General features: G+C 47.9%; 1 protein-coding gene across 2 annotated transcripts in view; it reads left to right on the forward strand.

Moving 5' to 3' along the window:
- SMURF2 (SMAD specific E3 ubiquitin protein ligase 2) overlaps positions 1-20,557 on the forward strand; it is a 1,185,768-nt gene that overhangs the window by 975,969 nt on the left and 189,242 nt on the right. The gene's annotated exons all lie outside the window — the stretch shown is intronic.

Below are 20,557 nucleotides of genomic sequence, written 5' to 3' on the forward strand. Positions count from 1 at the left end.
ACACGAAGATATTGGTATCCCGAGCTACTCGGCATGTCAGTCGATCCCCCGATTCGTCTGCCTCTTCAGGAGGACCTTCTGTCGCAGCAGCAGGGAACGGTCCTCCACCCGAACCTGTCCAGCCTCCACCTCCATGCGTGGAGATTGAGCGGCGACAGTTGAGGCCATTTGACTTGCCTCGTGAAGTCTGCGATGTGATTCTGGCAGCCAGGCATCCCTCCACGAAATCGGTATACGCCTGCAGGTGGAACATATTTGTGGCATGGTTCACAGCAAAGGCTGTGGATCCACTCTCTGCCCCCCTTTCTGAGGTTCTCCTCTTTCTTCTTTCTCTTGCCCAGCAGGGCTCTGTTCTGGACACTCTTAAGGGCTACCTCTCTGCCATTTCCGCCTTCTTAAGGCTCCCTGATCAGCCCTTTCTTTTCAAGTCTCCAGTTGTAAATAGGTTCCCGAAGGGCATCACTCATATGTTTCCCCCTGTTCCTTTCGTGATACCTCAGTGGGACTTGAATCTTGTTCTGGCTTATCTGATGTGCGCTCCCTTCGAGCCACTTCATAACTGTCCTCTTCGTCTTCTCACTCTTAAGACTGCATTCCTGGTTGCCATCACCTCTGCCAGGAGAGTGAGTGGGCTCCAGGCTCTTACTTCACAACCTCCTTTCCTTTCTGTCCATCCGGACAACGTTGTGTTGCGGACGCGACCCTCTTTCCTGCCCAAGGTAGTCACAGTCTTCCACATCGGGCAGTCCATCAACTTGCCCACCTTCTTTCCGCCTCCGCAGCCCTCGAAAGAGGAAGACCCAAAACGTGCTCTCTCATACTATCTGGATCGCACACGCCAGTTCCGGGTGGATGACCAACTCTTTGTTGGTTACGTGGGCGCTAAGGAGGGACGGGTGGTGCACAAATGGACCATTTCTCGATGGGTCGTTTTGTGCATCAAGGCTTGTTGTTCACTGGCTCAGAAGGAGCCTCCTGTGGGGCTGCGTCCCCATTCCACTTGGGCCACGGCGGCTACTACTGCCCTGGGTGGGGGGAGTACCCTTGCAGGACATCTGTCGGGCAGCTATGTGGGCCTCGCTGCACACGTTCGCAAGAAACTACTGCCTGAACAGCCAAGTCCGGAGAGATGGCTTTTTCGGCCGTTCCGTTCTCCAGGACTTTCTGGTGTTATTATTGGTTCGCAGACCCACCACCGGGGTTGGTATTGCTGGGGTATCTATTCTAAGGTAAGGAATCCAATACTAACCGGTTTCTTTCAAATGCACAAGTTACTTACCTTCGGTAACGATATATCTGTAAGAAACAGTAGTTATTATCCGTGAGGTTCCCGTTAACTGCTATCCTTGCTCTTGGGTTAGTGTAGATTTCTTTTACCATGTTACTAAAGTTGCTCCCTAGTTTGTTTTTTTCTATGATTTTATTTAGAAAGGCCCAGTTTACACGATCAAAGGCTTTGGCAGCATCGTATGTGACAATCGTTAGAGGTAATTTTTCGCAGACAGCTACGTCAATTGTTGCCACTAGTTCGTGCGTAATTTCCTGGATTTGTCTGCCCTTTATAAAACCCTTTTGATCCGGGTTAATTAATTTAGCCATAACCTTTGATAATCTTTTAGCTATCACACTCATAAACAGCTTGTAGTCAGAGTTGAGAAGTGATATTGGCCTATACGATGCGCAGTTCTTTGGATTTTTTCCCGGTTTTAATAAGATGCTAATCGTCGCATCATTCCATGAGTCGGGTATCGTTTCGTGTCCCAGATAAGTCTTATTCATTATTTCTGTTAGATGTTCAGTTAGTGTTTCTTTTAATGCGATGTAAAATTCATTGGGCAGCGCATCTGGACCCGCAGCTTTTCCTCTCTTTAGATTACATATGGCAGTTCTTATTTCTTCTGGTGTCATTTCGGCGTTCAAGAAATTCACTTCTTCCTCTGTCAGACTTGGAAGGGGAACATTCTCAAGATAGTTCTTAATATCTTCATCTGATGTATTTGTGTCTTCTTTATATATTGAGGTGAAAAATTTAGAGAATTCTTGCCTTATTGAGACATCATCTGAGCAAGTGGATGATTGGTCTTGGTTGTAAATGCTTAGTATTAGATTCCTTAACGCCCCACCCATCCTCCCCGTTCTGCGAACCGATATCTAGGGTTAAGGTCATCCCTTTTCAGGGCCCTAGTTTTATGGCACCAGTGTTGGTTTTTATCATGGCTCTGCGTTTCTGGCACGGAAAAGCTGTGTATAAGAACTGACGTCAGCACTCGAGGGCGGCGTCTAAGTACTCCAACGCCGACGACGGACGCGGAGCCGCAGACGACTCCTAGCGACGCGCAGGGGTACTGCTACGCAAAAGTTTCCTGATCCAGACCGACGCCTGGGGATATTCTAAGGTAAGGAATCTAATACTAACTACTTTTTCTTACAGATATATCGTTACCGAAGGTAAGTAACTTGTGCGTCAAGACAGCACAGACTCACTGAACAGTATTTGACATTAAATGGGAAAGAAACTTCCTACTGATACGTTTGTTCACTTTATACCTGTATCAATCAGGATCAAGGAGTAGAAGCCTATTTATAATATCTGCAGAGAAGGCCAATTAACCTATATGATCATACAGTAATGTTGATATTGATTATGTCTAGGCTGTGGGGTTTTAGGTTTAAACCTATAATAACTGATAAAACCCCACTGAAAGAAAAATAGCCCTCACCGGTGAAAACATATAAACACTGAAAAAACACCTGCACAACCACAAACTAAATGCCATTAAAAGAAAGTGAAAGAGTAATTTTGTTCTTACTGAAGGGGTCAATAAAATGTAACTTTGTTATACAAGCTAGTAGTAAGAAAGACTGGCTAACATTATTCTGCTTGAGTTTTGTTCTTTAGGGATGCCACTAAAATATTGTTTCTTCTTCCTTTTACTTTTTTCAGTTTTATGGCCTTTAGTCTAAAGATGCAGGGTTTAGTTTCACGTGTTAGGTTTAGTTTAATTATTTTATAAACTGTAGAGAATCAGGACATATCAAACTCACATTTGATATTTTGGCTGCATTTGATTCTTTCACTGATAGGTAAAATGGCTAGTTTCATAAAAATGTTTCCTAATATGTGTCATCACATTTACCCACAGAGAATGGGTAAAAACCCTTAATACATCAGACCATAGTTTCTAGTGGGACAGTATTTATAGTAAGTGAATTGCCAACACCTCAGGCTTTAAACATTAAATGCAAGGTATAGTGACAATTATATATATATCACCAAGCATCTGGGATAGTGGTGAAAACGTGACACCAGACTTTTGGAAAACATGGAACGAAGTGTCACATGTTATGCTCTGCAAAAAAGGTTCTTTCCAAGTTCAACAAAGATTGGAGTGATATTGTTTGTATTTGTAGTGATTCAGCTACGTATATAAAACATTTGTATGATGACCTGTCAAAATTGATACCTGAGCTGAAGTGATTCCCTGTAGTAGATCCTTGCCACTTGTTAGATGGTATGCTGAAAGCATCTTTACAATCTCCTGAGTTAATGAGGGATGCTATTGACTTTTTAGTCCATTCTGGTGCACTGTTTTCTTATGCGCAAGAACTAAAACGCAAATATTTATCAATTTGTGCTTTATGTGGCATCAAAGAAAGAGTCATCCCAACTGTGTCCCTTAGCTGACAGTTCTCAGCCCAAGGGGCTATGAATGCTGAGAGGGCCTTTTCACAGAAGTTTACATGGGAAGGAAAGCACGAGCGCACTCACCGAAGAAGTATTGTATGGTGTACTACAATAAAATTAATTTGCAAAAATCTCTTTGGACCTCATATACACTATACGTACACTGTCTATATACCATGTTTTTTCAGTGCAGAAAGCAAGCAATGATAAAAGCAAAATGTTCCATAAACACCGGAAAAACACTTTTTCTGTTTTTAGTGGCGTGAAAATGTGTAACCACTGATAACAACTGTTTTTTAAGATATTGAAAACCCTGAAAAAACCCCACCATTATTTACCAAAAATAGAAACTGAAAACAGGACAGCCTAATTATGTCATACTGTTTGAATGAAAAAAAAATTTTGTTTGACAAGCTGTTATATCGCCAAAGGTCCAGCACTACCATGGGCACCTGCCTTGCCCCCAGCTTGGCAAACTTGTTCCTGGGTTGGTGGGAGGAGCAGGTAGTATGGACGGATGCAAACGAGGACTTCACAAGTAACATATCATTATGGTTAAGATACATCGACGACCTCTTTATTATCTGGGATGGTGAAAAAGAACAAGCCATAAGGTTCATTGAGTCTCTGTCATGTAACAATCTAAATCTCAGTTTCATACACAAGATAAGTCAAACTACATGCGATTTCCTTGATATACGTGTTAAGGTACATAATAATAAACTGACAACCAATCTATTTAGGAAAGAGACTGCGGGGAATACCACCTTTCATGCATGCGGTCATCACCCCACTTCTCTCCTAAATAGTATCCCCTACGGCGAACTCCTTCGGGCTCGCAGGAATTGCAGTACCAATTGTGGATACAGTCAAGAATGTGACGCAATCAAAGAGGCTATTCTGATAAAATCTTATCTCAAGCCATAACCAAATTAAAAGATGTGAAACCCGAAGATGTGTTGTTTAACAAGGATAAATCGGGGAAGTGCTTACCGAATGAACCTAGGATGATCACTACTTATAATGCTCGATCAGGCAAACTCAAATCTGTCATGAGAAAGCATTGGGGCCTCATACATGCGGACCACATTATTGGGAAGTATATTGGTAACTCCCCATTGTAACCTACAGAAGACCTAGCTCGCTTTGAGACAAATTGGTAAAAAGTTACTAACAAACTGAATCCACCGGCACTTGGTTACAATCCAACAAAGGGTTCCATAAATGTCATGCCTGCAAGGCGTGCAGGAACAGTGTTAACTGGAAAATCTACAGGACATTTAGTGGCAAAGAAAAAACGATTACATGTACGACTGACTATATTGTCTATGCATTAGAGTATCCGTGTGGTCTCCGCTATATAGGGAGTACCAAATTGCTGGTAAAAAACAGATATTATAGTACCTGAGGGCAATAACCAATCTGGATTTCAACTATCCTGTAGCCAGACATTTGTATAATGTCCATGACCACAACAATAAATTGCTCAAATATGTAGGGCTAGACAGTGTTTATAAACACATAAACACATCAGAGGCGGTGATAGGAAAAAACAACTGCGAATTCTTGAAACCTGGTATTTTATCGACCTAAATACTAGAATGCCCTTTGGCTTGAACAAAGAGGAGGAACTGGCAACGCATATAGGAGTATATTTCCCTACAGCATTCCCTTGATTCCATCACTTGATTTTAATCTGTATATCTCTTAGATGTTTCCTTATCCTTATTGATATTCCAATTTTAGTAATATAGGGTGCACTTTTCTTTTTAACTTTGTCATTCTGTGGTGTATTTGATTTTTTTCAACTGAGGTTGGACCACCCCAGATTGTGAATCTACATGTCCGGTTTATGGGCACTTGCCCACATTGACCTTTCCAATCATTAGGTCTCTAAAGTATTGAGTACATTATATAGGCAACTCTAACAGAGATGCAGGAGATTCTCTATTTTAGATAAATCTCCAGATCACTGTACCTGTCCAACCATATAATTTTGTTGTAAAAATGTATACACACACATAATCCCTCTTATTCTTATTTTGTCACTCTTATGGTTTTCACTGTGTCACTAGGATCACATCTTTGATATTATTCCACATACATATCGCCCAGACGCCTAGAACATGCTCATCCGAGGTCAGTGGCTAACACTTAATTGTAAGACTACATTTGTCTATGCGAAGGTGTTGTAATTATGCAACATAACGTTGCTGGGAATCGATAATTTGTTTAGGGCCAATTGATGAATTTATATTGGTTTCTATTTTTCATTGCCCCCCACGTTTTATGTTTAACGTGTTTTTATTTTCTCAATTAATTGTCAGCAATGTAGTGCTTGCACATCATGAATTGTTGCATGACAGCTTATTAGTTAGTGCTATCATTTGTCATTGCCTCTATTTGCATGGATCAGCCTGAAACACTAACATCCGTTTACTATGTCTATGATCAGGCCAAAAGTTGCGGCCATGGTAACAATGAGAATAGATAGTGCCATATAATAAGTATCGTCAACTTATGAATGTGCTCGCCATGACATACAGTTACCTATGAAATGTTTGTAATAACTCTTATTAGGTACTTTATTATGATATATGTTGAACGATGAGTATCGCTAATATTGGGTAACATAATGTTTTTTTTAATTATGGATTAAGGTCCTTTACACATTGTACCTCACATCAATTATGTGCCATTGTTGAATCCTGATACGGATGAGCATATACTATCAACATTGTTCTATTATGTCTATGATAAGACCAAAGGGAATATGTGACGTTATCCCTCAATCAATTAACCCGCATACCATCACTCCGCAATTATTATAACGTAATTACAATGACCCCGCAAATTATCACAACGCAAACTTTAACAATACTCTGCCTTTACCACTCATGCCATTACAATGCAAAGGCATGCATGGTAAAGCTATACTTATTGTAAAAGACTTAAAGGTAAGTGAGAGTACACTACCCTACCATGCACGCTAATGTAGTACCCCTGCACGAGTCTCCCTCGACACCCAGTCCTTTTCCTACATCTACACCACCCAGCACGACCCCCCAACACTACCATAAACCCCTGTTCTGCACTACACAAACACTACACTACCCTAAAACATTTCCCCAGCACGACCCTACACTACACAAACACCACAACACTACCCTAAACCCTAAAACACTACCCCCAGCACAACCCTACACTACACAAACACCACAACACTACCCTACACCATAAAACACTACCCCAGCGCGACCCTACTCTACACAAACACCACACCACAACACTACCCTAAAACCTACCCCCAGCACGACACTACACTACACAAACACCACAACACTACCCTACACTACAATACACAAACACTACCCTAAATCCTAAAACACTACCGTACACTACACAAACACCACACCACAACACTACCCTAAAGCACTACCCAACACGACCCCCGTCACTACCTTGAACCCTAAAACACTACCCTACACTACACAATCACCACAACACTACCCTAAACCCTATAACACTACGCCCAGCAAAACCCTCCAATACACAAACACTACCCTAAACCCTAAAGCACTACCCGAAAACACTACCCCAACACGAACCCCCACCCCAAAAAAATTAACCCAACCCCCCCTTACCTCTCTCTCCTCGTTGTTCCTCTCGCCTCCTTGTTTCTTCTTCATGAAGTCTGTGTTTTTTTCACAATGCGTGTGCATTTACCATACATGCCTTTATAACGTAATTCGTTGTAAAGGCATGCGTGGTAAATACACACGCGTTGTAAAAAAAATGCTGAGTGATGGTATGCAGGGTCAAAGTCCTCGCGGAGGAATGGTAAGCAGGGTCAAAGTCCGTGTTAAAGCGATTCGTTGTAAACGTGGATTACTGACTAAAGGTCACCGCAGTGTCAATAATGCCGGTACACATTTCCGCGGGAGAAATTTTATGTTATAAAGAGCTTATATCGCGCACAAATACTCTCGAGTGTCCTGGCGCGTAAGTGAGCTGAGCTGGAGCGGGCAAGATGAATTTAAATAAGTTGACTAAACAGATGCGTTTATAAGCATTTTTTAAAAAGTCAAAAATCTTGGATATGCTGTAAATCCCTGGGGAGGGCATTCCAGGCAGCTGCTGTTTTGACAAAAAGACTGGCCCCCCCAGAAGTGATCTGCGAAAGCCCGGAATAACCAGCCGCCATTGAGAGGCAGAACGCAGGGATCGACTGGGCACATACAGAGCAAAGCGCCTCCTGAGATACACAGGCCCTTGACCGTGGAGGGCCCTGTGAGATGAGGTAAGGGCTTTGAATTGCACCCGCTGGGCCACAGGTAGCCAGTGCAGATCCCACAAATGCTGCCCAACACTAGATCTCCTAGAGATGTTGAACAGAAGTCTGGCTACGGCGTTCTGTATAATTTGAAGTTTTTTCAACAAATAGTCAGGAATGCCAATGAACAAAGCATTGGCATAGTCGAGGCTGGAAAGGATAAGGGCATGGGCTACCGTCTCTTTGGCCTCTCTTGTGAGCAGGGGGAAAAACCTTCTTAATGCCTTAAGGGTGCCAACGCAGACTCCGGTGAGTTTTTTAACATGATCTGAGAACCGGAGATCTTCACTAAACCACACCTTTAAGTTCCGTGTCGGGCCTCCCTCTGAATTAGGACAAGGGAAATCTGGAGGCCACAGAGAATCTCTGAAGGCCGGGGGGAACTGGCCATACAAGAGAACCTCCGACTTGTCCTCATTGCACTTCAAATGGGCATGTGCAAGCCATTATTGTATGTACATGCCAGCTGTTGCCCGCAGTTGTTTATGAAATTCCTGCAACAATCGTTATAAGGTTTATACACGTATATTGACATATGTTTTGTGATGGTAATAGGCAGCAGCATACTATAGTATGTTTTCAATTTTTAGGTTTCGACTGCAAAAAGCTGCGCAAGCAGCTTTTGCGCAGGAGAAATCTAATGAGAACTGTAGTGTGGCTTTGGGTCGGCCCTCGTCATTCATTGGCTGGCTCCATAAATGGAGCCTAGCCATTGGACGAGGGGCCTGTCCGTCAATGCCGGACCAGATTCGGAGGCGTTCCCGAGATTCTTTGGCTTTTGCCGACGTCACGCGACGTCAGCCGAAAGCCGGGAACGCCCCCGAATCTGGTCCGGCATTGCCGGCACCAGTGACTATCCTGCTCCTGATTGGTGAAGCTGCGTGGACGTCACTGCTGGTCCACGAGGGAGCCCACTCCTCGGGAAACTTCGCCGCCCGCCTGCCTGAGCTAGAGACGGGCCGCGGCGACCCGGAAGTGACCGGCCGGCCGGCCAATCCTAGCGCGGCCGGCCGGAAGTGCCCGCCCCCCGCAGCCCGGGGGAAGAAGGAAGACGGCAAGAAGTATGGCGGCGCCCGCGGGGCTCCCGTGGCCTGGAGGGAGCCCCGGGAGATGCGGAGGACGTTGCCGGTCTCCCATGCCAAAGAGGGAGACCGGAGAAGTGCCAGCGAGATTGCCGCCGTCGATGTTGCCGGTCTCCCATGCCGAAAAGGGAGACCGGAGAAGTGCCGCCGTCGCAAGGTGCAGGTGAGTCGATCTGCTTGCACAGGAGGAGCGTCCCTCCGCGGCCCCGGAGAGTCCCGAGGAGCGGGAGCTCTCGTCCAGCAGCCGCCGGACCCGGTGAGTGCCTGCAAGGGGAGAGGGGCGTCGGGACACATTGTCGGTGTCCGCCCCTCCCCCCGTAGTAGAAGTCACCATGTCCCCTGCGCCTCTGTCCCGTGCATCCCCGTGCGCCTCCTCCTTCCCTCGTGTCGGGTCTCCTTCTCCGTGGGTTAGGTTAGGTGTGTGCATGCGGTACTGCTTATGTTGCCATATTTATCTCCTGCGCGTACGTGTTGGCACCGATACACACCTGCAGCAATGCTGAGCAAACTCTTCCATACATGCAACACCAAGACACTTACCACATTGTCTACACAGCCCTCAGGCACTTAACATCCATGTATACAATATCATGTAATGCTTACGCGTCCAATGGCTTTCTCGTTTGTGCTTCAAATTCATGCAGCGACACAAGTCAGATGACACCAGTGTACCTCGCGCACGGCCAAAACACCAGCCATACAGGGCACACGACACACGCCCTCTGCAACTCCGAGCACTTCGTGCCTTGTAATGGCTATGAAGCACTCGAACATTTATAAATACAAAAAAAGTCATTTGAGGGCGGTTAACTATCTCATATGTGGGAGTGAGCGTCAGATTGACGCTGCCAGAAAATGGCGGGGTAAGGTAACAATCGCCACTTCACCTACTGGGGCAAAAACCCTTGCTCCACAACCGACTCTACTCCTCAAGCGTTGCTTTCTGCACCAACCATGCATCCCTTCCCCAACCACGGCCTTGCTCTCTCCAGTAAGTCAACTTTCCCACAGCTTTATTTGTTTTCAGTTTTATGTGGCATGAACTTGGGCCAAAGATATTGGAGCGCTGGGCACGAGCTCCAGCTTGCTTTTTACACAGTCATATTCATTTGGGGGGTGGGGGGGGAGCACGAGTAGCTTAAGTGGTTTGTCCAGGACCACAGAATGTTGATCCGCCGTCAGGACTCGAACCTGTTCCCTAGCTCCGGAGTTGGCAGCGATTAGGCCACATCTGCCAAGCGTTAGCTCCCCCACCGAGTTTAGAGCTCCCGCTCCTTCTTAGAGCTCTGCCCCCACCGCCGCCTCCCCTGTTTGGCATCTCTCGACCCCTCCGCCAACGCGAAGCTCCCCGGCCAACTTCTGCTACTTAACCAGCTGTGGCGCCCCCATCACCTCTGCCCCCATCTTCGACCAACATTTTTTCTCTCTCTCTCTCTCTCTCTCTCTCTCTCTCTCTCTCTCTCTCACACGGAAATCTTATTCTCTCTGTTCTTCTGGGGTTTATTTGAAACAGTCTGTGTTTAATTATGTTTGTGTTTGCCTTGGTCTCGGTGCTTGGATACAACGGGAGCCCCTTGTCCTTTCCTGTCTCTGCGGTGTATGCGAGGGGGCTGCTGGTTGCGTCACACTGTTCGCAGCTAGAAGCGGGCAGCACAGCTCCCGGCGGCCCCCCAAGGAAGGGTTTTCAGTCAGGGTCCCAGGGCCGCAGGAGAGAGGAGCAGGAAGAGGGAGGCAGTACCCGAGTCCTGTCTTTGTAGGGCTGCGGGGAGTTGATATTCCATCCAGACTGAGGCCTACTTCCTCTGCCCGCCTCACTTCCACGTGAGGCGTCATGCCCCTCTCTCTCTCCACACTGTCCATCGGGAGTCCTGCTTCCGCTCACCCCTACCCTTTACCAGGAGAGGATTTCTTACCCACACTGCTCTCCCATCGCAGGTGGGTACTTACAAAGGGACATTATATGGTATTCCAGACACGGACACTTCCTCTGCCCTCCACAGTGTCCCTGGTGAGTATGTTGTCAGAGTGCATAGGGAGTTCAGAGTGCATAGGGAGTGCATAGGGAGTTCAGAGTGCATAGGGAGTTCAGAGTGCAGAGTGCAGAGTGCATAGGGAGTACAGAGTGCATAGGGAGTACAGAGTGCATAGGGAGTACAGAGTGCATAGGGAGTACAGAGTGCATAGGGAGTGCAGAGTGCAGAGTGAGTGCATAGGGAGTGCATAGGGAGTGCAGAGTGCAGAGTGCATAGGGAGTGCAGAGTGCATAGGGAGTGCAGAGTGCACAGGGAGTGCAGAGTGCAGAGTGCATAGGGAGTGCAGAGTGCATAGGGAGTGCAGAGTGCATAGGGAGTGCAGAGTGCATAGGGAGTGCAGAGTGAGTAGGGAGTGCTAGGGAGTGCTAGAGAGTGCTGAGTGAGTAGGGAGTTCTAGGGAGTGCTAGAGAGTGCAGAGTGACTGCAGAGATTAAGCTAATGGCAATGTAAATGACAATGCCATTTATTTATCTGTTTTCAAAACCAACACATAAATACAAATTTTGTCATTTACAATGGCAATAACTCTAACTTTTCCAAAGGCGAAACCATTGCATTGTAAATGCTTGTTATCTTTGACTCATAACTTATTTAATGGCGCCGAGGACGATTGTATGATAACTCGACAAAGGCCGTCCGTCCGAAACGTGTTGTTCTTGCTCAAATAAACTACCCTTGGTTTGAATTGGTGTGCCGCGTTTCGTGCTCCACTGAGACCTTGTTCACGATGGTGTTTGCAATACGAATGACAAGCAATTAAATACACCCTTCAAAAGTAACGCAGAATATGCTGGTCAATGTAGTTTTTGCACTACCCCTTTACGTAACGTGACCAGGGCAAACAATACTATTCGTGCTAAAATACAATAAACTGTGAAGTTACTGGTGTATTACACAATTTGTTCTAATGTTTAGTTTACGTATGTCTAGAAGATTTCATCTGAAGATTTGTAAAATAAAGTGCATTCTGTTTCATTCCCATTTTAGATCGTAACATATTTACATCCATTCAATACAGATTAGTATGTAAATTACGCCGTCTAGTGGGCAAATAGAATTTCCAATGCAGCTTGATTAATTTTATACAACATATGCTGCTGTCAGCAATTTACATATATTTCAAGTCCCCTTGTTTGACAACATAAATTGACATTTTGTTTGTCAGACATATTCATCTAATGTGCAATGACTCTTAATATCTGAAAGAGACACGTTAGTGATAGATTCCTTACCTTCGAATATCCCCAGGCGTCAGACTGGATCCGGAAAGTTTTTGCTTTGAGTACCCCTGCGCGTCAGTAGGTGGCGTCGCAGGGCTCCGCATCGTCAACGTCGAAATGACGTCACTGAGAGTACATTGGCGCCACCCATGCGCGCTGACGTCCGTTCTTTCTTTTTCCGCTCCAGTAAGTGCAGATCCGGATTGAGCATGTACCTTGTCACTTTTTGACCGCTATTTTGGGACTTTTGTCTCCCCTCTATTTTCTCCTGGTGCACATAGGGATGCCCGGCTTTAAGTCTTGTGGGGCCTGTCGCCGATTTCGGTGGCGGACCCCCACTATGTTTGACTCTAATGCCTGGAGACCGATCACGAGTCCCGGGACTGCTGTGACTGTCGTGCCATGGCCCCCAAGGCCTTGCAGGAGCGGCGCCGGAAGGTGCTGGAGGCCCAGCATTCATGACGTCGCCGCTCCGGGTCTAGGGGCCGTTCCCGGGACCGCTCGCGGGACCTTGGCCGTCTCTTCTCGGGTCTGTCGATGACTCCGGAACAAATGCAAGAGTTCCTTGCTGCCTTGGACCGCCTTTACAGGCCTCTTGCTCCCTCCGGTGTGCCTTCGGGCCCCGTGGTCCTGTGTCCAGATCCTGTTGGCCCAGCGGCTCTGCTGCTGGCTCCGGCGATACAGGATCCTGCGTCGCTGGCTCCGGCGCCACCCTCGGCTCCACCCCCGGCGCCGCACTGGGTGCCGTTTATCCCACCCTTGCCCTGGTTCCTGGACCATTTTGTTCCGACCTGGGATCCACATTGGGAGCCGGCGCCGTTCCTGAATCCGTTCGTCCCCTCTCCGGCTCCAGCTCTACCGCCACGTCCGGCCTCCTCTACGCCAGAAGCGGACGACGACTGAGATTTATTTATTTATTTATAAAATTTCTAAAGCGCGCAAATACCTTCCGGTGTCTCGGCGCTAGAGTTCGCGGATTGCAGAGGAATCCAATGATAACTTACTGATTGAAAAGCCAGGTCTTAAGATGTTTTCGGAATGATAGTAGTGAAGAGCTAAATTTGATATAAGAGGGGAGCTGATTCCATAATTTTGAGGCAGCTACTACAAAACGTTTGTCTCCCCATGTTGCCTTTCTTGTACGTGGGATTTGGAGCTGTTGGGCTGAAGATGAACGTAATGTTCGACTAGGATTATGCACTTTAATTGCTTTTTTGAAGAATTCTGGTCCATTATTGTTCAAGGCCTTGTGAATAATACACATGGCCTTAAACTTTATCCGGCTTCTTATCGGTAACCAATGAAGCTCGCGAATGATGGGGGAAATGGATTAGTACTTAGGTGTACCCTTAAGAATCCTTGCCGCAGCATTTTGAACAAGCTGTAATTTGCTCAAAACTTGCTCCTGTGCGTTAAGCAATAGGCCATTGCAGTAGTCCACCTTAGATAATACCAGGGTGGACATTAGGGTTTTACCTGCATTCAGGGGAAGAAATGGAAGCAATTTCTTTACCATTCTCAGGGTGAAGAAAGAGGCTGAGACCACTGCATTGGCATGGCTAACGAAGGTTAGCTTATTATCAAAAAGCACGCCCAAGTTTCTCACTTTGGCTACTGGTGGTGGGGGGGTTCCCAGCTCCGAAGGCCACCAGACTGGGGACCAAGACGGGGTTAGTTCACCAAATACCATCACCTCCGTCTTGTCAGAATTTAGCTTTAAACAATTCTGATTCATCCAGATACTGATGGCTTTCAAGCCCTCCTGAAAGTTCGCTGCCACTGCTTCTCCATTTTTGTGTATCTCCAGGACCAGTTGCGTGTCATCGGCATATGATGTTAAACCTATACCGAATGACTTAATCACCCTCACCAAGTCCGACACATAGATGTTAAAAAGTGTCGGACTTTGCGAGGAGCCCTGAGGAACTCCACAAGGCAAAGTAAAGTCAGGAGAACAGTAACACCCCATCTTCACGGACTGCACTCTCTCGGTCAGGAAGGATGCTAGAGTTGCTCTCGCCCTACCCTGGATGCCAATGGCAGCGACACGGTCGATCAAGATGGAGTGATCGACCGTGTCGAAGGCTGCAGACAGATCCAAAAGTATTAGGATCGCTGCACCACCCTTGTCCATGATTATCCTGACCTCCTCTGCTGCTTTTATCAGAGCAGTCTCGGTCCCATGGCCCTTCCTGAAACCAAACTGGGTGTTGTCAAGTAGATCGTTCTGATCAATGTAGTTCGAAAACTGTTGGTTCATTGCCTTTTCAATTATTTTTGAAGGATAAGGGAGTGAGGCGATAGGGCGATAGTTTTTGGGCTCTAAAGGATTTAAAGTAGAATTTTTTAAAAGAGGTTTTACAATTGCCTTTTTCCAGATTGGGGGATAGTCACCTGTCTGAAACATGGTGTTACAGATGTTGGTAAGTACTGGGGCTATTAGGTTAGACACTGATTTAAGAATAAGTGGAGGACATGGATCCAATGGTGATCCTGATTTGACAGTGTTCATAAGCTCTTCCATAGATGATTGGGATAGTGGAGAGAAAACCTCAAAGCTTGATTTTGGTGACATGAGAGGAGTCTCCAGGGTGGCAGAATCCGTGATCTTTTTTTGGTGAAATTATCAAAAATATCCTTAACCTTAGCCTGGAAAAAGTCCGCTACTTTATTGCAGAATATTTGGGATGGTTCTTTAGGGGTGGGGGCAGGGGGATTGGCTAGCTTTTTAACCACCTGATATAGCTGTTTGCTCGAGTTATGAGCTTGTTCTATTTGTGTGCTATAAAAATTACATTTTTCTGCAATAATTAGCTTTCTATAACTCAACAACGCTTTCTTGTATGTTTCTCTGTCGTTGTTGTCATAATTCCTGCGCCAACGCCTCTCCAAGTTTCTGCAGCGTTGTCTTTCGAGCCTTAATGACTCCGAAAACCAAGCCGCAGAAGGTTTGATGCGGTTTGGCTGCATTTTTTATTGGGTGCCAAGTGGTCAAATGCCTTATGTAGCCAATGTTCATAATTATTGGATGCTTTATGTGAATCCGATATATTTTCAGGTATTGTGGATTCCAGAATGTTGTGTAAGGCAATGGAGTCGATATTTTTCCAATTACGACATATAATCTGAGGGCGTGTATTAGTAGAAGAGTTCTTATGGTTCTTAACTAGAATTGTAAATTTAACAGCTGAATGATCCGTCCATATAAGCGGAAACACTGTAGGGTGCGTAATATGGGTATTATTAGTGAATAAACCGTCCAAGGTGTGTCCTGCTTGATGAGTGGCCAAAGTGACCTGCTGTTCCAAGCCGGCGGCTGAGAAGTCAGAGATCAAAGTGTGCGAGTCTTTATCATCTAAGTTTTCTAAGTGAAAATTAAAATCTCCCAGTATTGTGTAGTCCTGGTTGGCAGCTACTGGTTCTAATAGGTGATTAAGGGATTTCAGAAAGGATGTGCGTGCGATAGGTGGTCGATACAAAGGAGTTCCCTTAAAAGTTTGTATACGGGAGAGAGTAATAGTGAAGGCGAGGGCTTCCACAAAGTTATAGTCAAGAGGTTCGGTTTTGATGGCTGGCTTGGCTCGGTGTATGATAGCTAGACTCCCCACCTCTTTTACCCGAAGATCTGTCTAATCTGATTGCATGGTAGCCGTCTGGTGTGGCGATATTAAAATCCGGGCCAGATGCAAGATCTGCCCAGGTCTCAGTTATAAACATAACGTCAATGTTTTGACTGACTATTAGTTCTGCGACATCATTCCTATGTTTTATAAGAGAGCGTGCATTTATGAGTATGCAATTTATATATTTTCCATTATTGTTTCCTGAGGATAAAAAGGAAGGTTGTTGGAAGTAGGGTGATGTAATCGTAAATGCACAGTTTGGACAAACATTGTAAGGTAAATTGTACAGTGAGCACATATCAAAATGAGTACAAGTCCTGTCATGTAAGGTATTTCCTATGCTCAAAAGCTGTGCTCTAGGGTAAGTAATTACCTTCGCTGTTTGATGGGTTCTATAACGGCCAGGGGGTCTGGCGCACAGCGCAGGCCCAGCGCGGACTGGCGCAGACTGGCACCCCTTTGGCACGGCTTCGGCGCGGAGACGGCGCTCCCGCTGCGCTTCCGGGTGGCCATTTTATGTCCTAAGCTCCGCCCCCAGCTGTAACACTACCTCCGTTCGAATTGGTGAGCCAGCGCTGAGGCACAATGGAGCTCACCCTGCCCTCCACACAAACGGCACAGAGCCGCGGTGGAACGGGGCTAAGGGTGCAGAGGATACAATAATAATGGTGAGTTTAAAGAGTTTTTGCAACAACGTACAATTAGTAAATCAATTGCATCAGGTGGAAAGTGCGTTTTAAAAAAATCAGACAGATTTCAATAAGTAAGCGTTTCACACTGGGCTTCAATAGCATGCAGAGGAGGATCCCCTCGCAATCTGCACGAGCTCTTCAGCAAACCACACAGAGAGCTGCCACCACTCTGCTGATGAGTCAGAGGACCCGCTTGCTCGGCAATGTGACTCCGAACAAGATTGGGTGGGCGATTTGGAGGATGCAGGCGACCTCGATGTCTCCTCTGACCCGGGGTTCGCCTCTCCCCTGCCTATGAAGGAGTAGGGTGCCTCCTACACGATGGTGCTCCTTCGGGCTGCTGAGGCCCTCAACCTTGACCTCCCCACGGTGGTCCTCAAGACCAACCTCCTCATCGAGGTGCTCCAAATAGCATCTACTTCGTGAGAGCCGCTGCTTCCCTTTAACGACGCCCTTACAGAGGTCCTCATGGGCACTTGGTCGAGGCCAGCCACGGGTGCCCGGGTGGATAAGAATGTTACCAGACGCCACCGACCGGCGCCAGGTGACTGTGCTTTCTTGACCACTCACCCTACGCCCGAGAGCCTGGTCATTCAGGCCTCGACTTCGCAGAGTTCTTTTCCCACGGCCCGCCGGATAAGGACTCTAAAAGGCTGGACCAGTTTGGGAAGCGGTTGTTCTCTTCGGCCAGCCTCGGGCTGCGGTCGGTGAACACCGCCTGCTTGTTGGGCCGCTGCTCCCACACGGTGTGGGATGCTGTTGCTCAGGTGTTGCCTCAGTGTCCTGTCCCAGCTACCCTTTCTCAGGCGATTGCTGAGGGTAAGGATGCTTCTAAGTTCGCCATTCGGTGTGGGTTGGACACCGCCGACTCATTGGGCAGGGCGATTTCTACAACTGGGGCTTTGCGGTGCCACGCCTGGTTGCGTTCAACTGGGTTCTCGCCCGATGTCCAGAGCTCACTCAAAGACATGCCTTTTGATGGCACCCGCCTGTTTGGCCGCAAGGCTGACCGTGCACTGGAGCGCTTTAAGGACCCGCGGGCTATGGCCAAGTCCTTGGGTCTTTCTACTAAGAACCCGGCCACTCCTGGTTTTCGTTCCTTTCGTGGCCAGGGGCGAGGCATACGGGCAACGCCCTTCCACCAGGCCTATGCAGAACGAGCCTCAGCACGGCCGTGGTCACGGTTTCCGCAAGGGCGGGTCGGGGAACCAGCGTGCGGGCCTGTCCACCTTCACCCCCACTGCTTCCACCTCCACCCCCACTGCTTCCACCTCCAAACCTTCCTAATCTGAGTTTTGGGGAGCACCCCATGCCGGTGGGTGGTAGGATCCACCACCACCTCCCACGCTGGAGCGAGATTACATCAGACAAGTGGGTACTACAGATAATCTGCCAAGGTTACTCCCTTCCCTTTAAGTCCTCCCCTCCAGCCATGCCACCTCGGTGCCACCGCATGTCGGGAGATCATTTGGTTCTTCTCTGACAGGAAGTCACGGCCCTCCTGGCCAAGGGGGCCATCAAGTGAGTTCCTGGGCCAGATGTAGAGTGGTTGTTCCCACTACTTTCTGGTCCCCAAGAAGGACAAAGGGGGTCTGCGTCCTAGCTTGGACCTCCGGAACGTCAATCGCTTCCTCCGGAAGGCGAAGTTCAAGATGCTGGCCCTGGCTCAGCTCTTTGCTGCCCTCGGCCCTGGAGACTGGATGGTAGCGTTGGACTTGCAGGACACATATTTTCACATCCCCGTCCTGCCGGCCCACCAGTGTTACCTGCGGTTCATGGTAGGCCAGGAGCATTTTCAGTTTACCGTGCTCCCCTTCGGCCTTACCAGCGCCCCTCGGGTTTTCACGAAGGTGATGGCGTTGGTCGCAGCTCATCTGCACAGGTCAGGGGTATCAGTTTTCCCCTACCTAGACGACTGGTTGTTAAAGCCGGGCTCTTCCCCAGGCAGTCGTCTCCCGCCTTCAGACTACGGCCGACCTCCTGCCCTTGCTGGGGTCTCCATCAACGTGACCAAGTCACACCTGAGTCCCTCGCAGAAGCTCCCCTTCATCGGAGCGGTTCTTGATTCGACGCAGTTTTGGGTCTGTCCTCCCGAGCAGCGAGTCCGGGATATTCAGGCTATGATTCCGATCTTTCAGCCTCTGTCCCGGGTTTGTCAGGATGACCCTCCAGGTCTTGGGCCTGATGGCCTCCTGCATCCTGTTAGTGCAACATGCCAGATGGCATATGCAGGCTCTGCAATAGGACCTGAAGTTCCAGTGGGCACAGCATCAGGGCAGCCTGTCCGATCATGTCCAGATCTCAGAGGGCACTGCACGACACTTGCAGTGGTGGCTCACGAATCGCGATTGGGTCAATGGCAGATCCCTCTCCCTTCCCCAACCGGAGCACACACTAGTGACGGATGCGTCCCTCCTGGGATAGGGAGGCCATTTGGGAGAGGCGGAGATCAGAGGCCTCTGGTCTCCGGCGGAGTCTCGGCTCCATATTAACCTTCTGGAGCTGCGGGCAATCTGACTTGCACTGAAGGCATTCCTTCCCTCTGTCCGGGGGAGTGTAGTGCAGGTGTTCTCGGACAACACCACCGCCACGTGGTATTGCAACAAACGGGGTGGGGTCCTGGACCCTATGTCAGGAGGTTCTGCGCCTCTGGACATGGCTGGAACATCAAGGCATTACCTTGGTGGTTCAACACCTGGCAGGTTCTCTGAACGCCAGGGCGGATGAACTCAGCCGCCGGTACTTGCTGGATCACGAATGGCGTCTGAACTCGGACGTGGCGCAAGGTCTCTTTCAGCAGTAGGGAGAGCCTTGGTTAGATCTATTCGCCACCGAAGAGAACGGACAATGTAATCAGTTCTGCGTGTTGGAATTTCCAAGGCGGCACTTGCTCGGTGATGCTTTTCGTCGCGACTGCCTTTGCGGTCTGTTGTACGCCTTTCCGCCTATACCACTTCTGCCCAGAGTGCTGAAGATCAGGCGCGACCGGTCCCAAGTTATTCTTGTGGCTCCGGACTGGGCTCGAAGAGTATGGTATCCCGAGCTGCTCAATATGAGCATCGATCCCCTGATCTAACTGCCTTTTCGGGAGGATCTTCTGCCGCAGCAGCAGAGGACGGTCCTTCACCCGAACCTGTCCAGCCTCCACCTCCATGCGTGAAGATTGAGCGGCGACAGTTGACGGCTTTCGACCTTCCTCCTGAAGTCTGTAATCATTACCGGCTGCCAGGCGTCCCTCCACTAAAACGCTATACGCCTGCAGGTGGAACATGCTGCACAGCAAAGGCTGTGGATCCCCTTTCGGACCCTCTTTCTGAGGTTCTTCTGTTTCTTCTATCTTTGGCCCAGCATGGCTCTGCTCTGGGCACTATCAAAGGCTATCTTTCTGCCATCTCCGCCTTTCTGAGGCTTCCTGATCAGCCTTCTCTTTTTAAGTCCCCGTTTCCTCAAAGGCATTACACATACGTTTCCTCCTGTGCCTTTCATAATGCCTCAGTTGGACTTGAATCTTGTCTTGACTTACCTGATGTGCGCTCCCTTTGAGCCCCTTCATAACTGTCCCTTACGTCTTCTCACCTTAAAGACTGCTTTCTTGGTAACTATCACCTCTACTAGAAGAGTGAGTGAGCTCCAGGCTCTTTCTTCTAAACCTCCTTTCATCTCTTTTCATCCGGATAAGGTGGTTCTAAGGACCTGGCCTTCTTTCTTGCCAAAAGTTGTCACCCCTTTCCACATTGGGCAGACCATCACTTTGCCCACCTTCTTTCCGCCTCCGCATCCTTCCAGGAAAGAGGAGAGGCTCCACCATCTGGACCCAAAACGTGCACTTGCTTTCTATCTGCAGCGTACCCAATAGTTCCGGGTGGATGATCAACTCTCTGTTGGCTAT

Source organism: Lissotriton helveticus, chromosome 7 (genome assembly GCF_964261635.1).
Source record: "Lissotriton helveticus chromosome 7, aLisHel1.1, whole genome shotgun sequence".
Taxonomy (NCBI): Eukaryota; Metazoa; Chordata; class Amphibia; order Caudata; family Salamandridae; genus Lissotriton; species Lissotriton helveticus.